Genomic DNA, 5,470 nt, shown 5'->3' with positions numbered 1-5,470 from the left:
TTCATGAAAGCTAGCAGACAGGTGCAGCAAGCAGTTAGGAAGAGAAATCATATGTTAGCCTTCATTGCAAGGGGATTTGAATACAGGAGTAAAAGTGTCTTGCTGCAATTGTGTATGCCTTGCTGAAACTGCACCTGGGGTATTCTGTACTATTTCCGTATCCTTATCCAGGAAAGGACATACCTGTCATAGAGGGGGCAGTACAACGGATGTTCACCAGACTAATCCCTGAGATGGCGGATTGACTTATGAGGAGAGATTGAGGAAACTGGGCGTGTATTCTCTGGAGTTTCAAATAATGAGAGGAAATGTCATTGAAACATACAAAGTTCTTACAGGGCGTGACAGGGTGGATGTTGATAGGATCTTTCCCCTGGCTGGGGATATCTAGAAGCAGGGGACATAGTCTAAGAATAAAAGATAGGCCATTTAAGACAGAGGCAAGGAGAAATTTCTTCATTTAGAGAGTGGTGAAGCTTAGGACTTCTCTATCCCAGGGGGCTGTGGAATCTCAATCATTGAGAATGTTCGAGACCGAATTTGATAGATATCTGAATACTAATGACATCAAGGCATATGGAGACAGTACGGGAAAGTGACGTTGAGGTAGATGACTAGTCATGGTCTAATTGAATGGCGGAGCAGGCTCCATGGGATGAATTGCCTACTCCTGTTCCTAAGTTCCTATGTTCCTATGATTAGCTGGACTCATAATTTGGCAGTCAACCATTTTGTCAGCATGGAAAGCTGAATCTTCATAGTGCCAGAGATATTAGATTGGTTAGATGGTTGGAGAATGGCAGAGGAAGAACTACAAATGGAAAAGAGAGTGAATAACTTGGAAATCAGGGCTTACTGTATGACTGCTGGAGTTGGAAGACAGATTGGCGAACTCGCATTTGTGCCATCTAAATTAGAAAGGTGAGTGAAAATCGATGCCAAGATGGGTATGGATGGGCAGGAATAAGCCAATCGGCTGCCCGTCTTCACCTGACTGGACATTCCTTCCCGTTGAACAGAGAAACATAGGAGCATCGGAGCAGGAGTCGACCATTCAGCCCATTGAGCTTGCCCCGTCATTCAATATGATCATGGCTGATCATCCACTTCAATGCCTTTTTCCCACACTATCCTCATATCCCCTTATGTCATTTGTATTTAGAAATCTGTCAATGTCTGCTTTAAACATACTCCATGACTGAGCTTCCACAGCCCTCTGGGGTAGAGAATTCCAAAGATTTACAACCATCTGAGTAAAGAAATTTCTCCTCATCTCTGTCCTAAGTGGCTTCCCCCTTATTTTGAAATTATTTCCCCTGGTTGTAGACTCTCCAATCATGGGAAACATCTTAGCTTCATCTACCCTGTCTGTCCCTTTAAGTATTTTGTAGGTTTCAATGAGATCTCCTCTCATTCTTCGAAATTCTGGAGAATACAGTCCCGGTTTCCCCAATCTCTCTTCATAGGACAGTCCTGCCATCCCAGGAACAAGTCTGGTGAACATTCACTACACTCCCTCTAGGGCAATAATATCCTTCCTAAGTAAGGGTACCAAAACTGCACACAGTACTCCAAGTGCGGTCTAACCAAGGGTCTATACAACTGAAGCAAGACTTCACTGCTCCTGTACTCAAATGGGAAATTGGAAGTGAATGGGAATGAAATTCTCCTTGCAACTATCAGGCAGAAAAAAACAATTTTTGGTCTGGTCGAAATCTAAAAATGCAATCACGTGTTTCACTGTAGCAAATGTTGTTCTTTTGAAGTAACTCAGAATATGTTACCGAAGTCTATCCATAAAGACATGCATCTTTCCAGGATTATTAAACTTATGTGCTAGACTAACAGAAAGAGGGAGAGAGAGAGAGACAGTTTAAAAAAAAGATGAAATATTATGCAAGAACTGGCGACTGATCATCTTTCAGAGGAAGGAGAGTTCGTAATTTAATTTTGTCTGTTTGCAGCTAATTTTCTGACAACTGTCATTCTCTCTCGTGGAAACTGTGGTCTCTCTAAATGCATCACTCTTTACTTGGTGGCGATGGTAGTGGCTGATCTCATGGTCCTGATATTTGAAGTAATTTTGTTTGAGATTAAAGATGCTTATTTCCCATATTCATTCCTGAATTATACTCCTCTTTGGAGTCTAAATCTCACCCTACTTTTTGTTTCGATTGATTGCTCTCTGTCTGGCTAACTTTAGCATTCACCTTTGATAGATTTGTCGTTATTTGTTACCAAACGTTGCGAACAAAATATTGCACCGAGAAAACTGCAGCCACGGTTATAGCAGTGGTGTGTTTCTTATGTATTTTAGAAAATGTTCCAGTCTACTTTATATATGAACCGAGGGAAATGGATGCAGATGCTTTGGAGAGGGTGCAGAGGAGGTTCACCAGGATGTTGCCTGGTATGGAGGGCACTAGCTATGAAGAGAGGTTGAGCAGATTAGAATTATTTTCATTAGAAAGACGGAGGTTGAGGGGGGACCTGATTGAGGTGTACAAAATCATGAGAGGTATAGACAGGGTGGATAGCAAGAAGCTTTTTCCCAGAGTGGGGGATTCAATTACTAGGGGTCATGAGTTCAAAGTGAGAGGGGAAAAGTTTAGGGGGGATATGCGTGGAAAGTTCTTTACGCAGAGGGTGGTGGGTGCCTGGAACGCGTTGCCAGCGGAGGTGGTTGACACGGGCACGATAGCGTCTTTTAAGATGTATCTAGACAGATACATGAATGGGCAGGAAGCAAAGAGATACAGACCCTAAGAAAATAGGCGACATGTTTAGATAGAGGATCTGGATCGGCGCAGGCTTGAAGGGCCAAAGAGCCCGTTCCTGTGCTGTAATTTTCTTTGTTCTTTTCTTTGTTCTTTGAAATAATTAATAATGTACCATGGTCCTGCTATGTAAAATCAAGCTTCTACACCTTACCCATATGGATCACATACTTCTGGTTGGAAACAATTTTAACTCCGTTTGCACCATTTGTGTTGGTCGTGCTGCTCAATGCCCTGACCATCAGGTATATTGTGGTGTCCAACAGAGTGAGAAGCAGACTCAGAGGAAACAAGAATGTTGAGAATCACACTGACCCAGAGATGGAGAACCGAAGGAAGTCCATCATTTTATTGCTCTTAAAATCTGGCAGTTTTATATTGTCATGGATGCTATTTTTCATATGTTTCATATGTGTTCAGTTTACAGATGTTCAACTTTTAGAAGTTAATTACAACGAATCGTTCACCATTGCAAAACAATCCGGGTATATGCTTAGGTGTTTAAGTTCTTGTGCAAACAAATTAATTTATGCAGTTTCCCAGAGCAAATTCAGAGAGGAATTGAAAAATCTGATGGAGTGTCCACTAGCTTACTTCACTAAACTAATCAAGTAAGTTTAATAACTTCATAGAACTAGAATGCAAATGCACACATCCGATGCAAACTGAAGTTGTTCAATTGATATAAACATACCAATGGAGGCTGCCATCTGGTCCGGATACAACATAAAATTGCATAGTCTCACATAGAATATAGCAGTCAGAGCCAGGTCATTCAGCCCGTGCCACCACTCGAGCCATTGGTGTCATACTGATTGAGATCGAAGATGTTTGGAGTATTATTAATTTTTGCCGATAGTCTAAGACAGCACAGCAATAGCCTACATTTATTTAGCCACTTTAACTTATTACAACTTTACAATGCAATTCGCAGGAGCATTATTAAAGCAAATGGCTCCAAGCTTTAAGGAGATATTAGGGCAGATGATGAAGAGCTTGGTCAAAGATGCAGGTTTTAAGTAATTCTTAAAGGAGGAAAGGGAGCTAGAGAGGAGGACATAATTAAAGAGAGAATTCCTCCAAAGTTCATGGCATTGGCAGCTGAAGGCACAATCTTCAATGGTGCAGTCATTAAAATTGGGGATGTTCAAGAGGCCAGAATTGGAGGAATACAGATATCTCAAAGGATTCGATGGACCGAATGGTCTCCTTCTGTGCCATTATGTCTCTATAACTCTATAACTGCAGAGCTGAAGAAGATTACAGACATACAGAGGGTTGAGACCATGCAGAGATTTGAAATCAACAATGGAAATTGTAAAATCATGATATTGTTTAACTGGGAGGCAACAGATATCAGATCAGAGCAAACATATATCTATTTTTCAAAAGAGAAATAAATCAATTCTACAATCAAATGTGCATTGTTTAACTGTTCTAAAGTCAACAAGGAGTTCCCGAACATATTCTTCAACTCATATACCCTTCAGTAACACATCTGTTGAAACCACTGACTATTCTTTTCCATGGACTTTTTTTGGAGGGGGGGCGGGGTGGTGTTTGATGGTTTTAGTGATAATGTTATACCTGGTCCACATTGTTCCCAAGTTGCAAATTTATAATGTGTAATGTGAATTTTTAAATGTACAGCACATGGAATATTTTGGTCAAATAAAGTTTCTCAACACGTTTAAAATTTTCAACAATCCAATTAGATTGCTGCACGTCTATTCTTTCCCAAGGAAAAGGCAGCCTGCATCAACTATTCTCTAAATATAACATTGTGATACCCGAATAATCTCGTTTGCTGGACGAAGGCTGTAAATCAGTCATGTGTGATCTTTCTTTATTCACCTGTTCAATTCATTCTTTCATCATCGGACAATCCCATCCCACAGGAATCAGTCTAGTGAACATTCGTTTCACTCCCTTTAAATCAAGTATGTCCTTCCTTAGGTAAGGAGAGTAAAACTGTGCACCATACTCCAGGTATGGTCTCACCAATTCCTATACATATGTCATAAGACTTTACACCATTATGCGCCAATCCCTTTGCATTAAATGCTAACATACCCTTTGCTTTCCTAATTGTTTGCTGTGCCTTCATGTTAAACTTCTGGGTTCGTGTATTACCAAGTTATGCTGAAAACAATATTCCCCAGTCCTTCCCCATTTAAAATATATTATGTTTTTCTAAGTTTCTATCAAAGTGGGGAATTTTGCATTGCGCCACATTATGTTCCAGCTGCCACATTCCTGCTCATGCCTAAACCTGTCTTTAGCCTTTGCAAACTCTTTGCATCCTTCTCACAGCTTACATTCCCACCTAACTTTGCATCGTAAGCAAACTTGGATGCATTACACTCGATCCCCTCATCTAAATCATTGATATAATCTGTCAATAGTTGTGGTTTAAGCACTGATCCTTGTAGTTGGGTAACGATATGTTACTGGTCCAGTAATCCAGAGACTTAGAATAATGACCCAGAGACATTTGCTCAAATTTAAATTGAATTAATTAAATCAAATCTGGATACAATGCTAACATCAGTAACGTTGGTCATGAAACTACCAGATTGTCATAAAAACCCATCTGCTTTATTAATTTCCGGAAGGGAAGGAGAGCGGCCATCCTTTCCCACTCTGGCCTCCATGTGACACCTGACCCCAACTGCCCTCTGAAAAGCCCTAGC

The 5,470-nt window shown here is 40.6% G+C and overlaps 1 pseudogene; it reads left to right on the top strand.

Annotated features, from left to right (window-relative positions):
* The first annotated feature begins 943 nt into the window (after positions 1–943).
* LOC137345874 (probable G-protein coupled receptor 139) lies at positions 944–3,392 on the top strand (annotated as a pseudogene).
* The last annotated feature ends 2,078 nt before the right edge of the window (positions 3,393–5,470 follow it).

This window comes from Heterodontus francisci, chromosome 29, assembly GCF_036365525.1.
Source record: "Heterodontus francisci isolate sHetFra1 chromosome 29, sHetFra1.hap1, whole genome shotgun sequence".
Lineage (NCBI taxonomy): Eukaryota > Metazoa > Chordata > Chondrichthyes > Heterodontiformes > Heterodontidae > Heterodontus > Heterodontus francisci.
The sequence above is the reverse complement of the archived record's forward strand: the minus strand, read 5'-3'. Positions and strand labels throughout refer to the sequence as shown.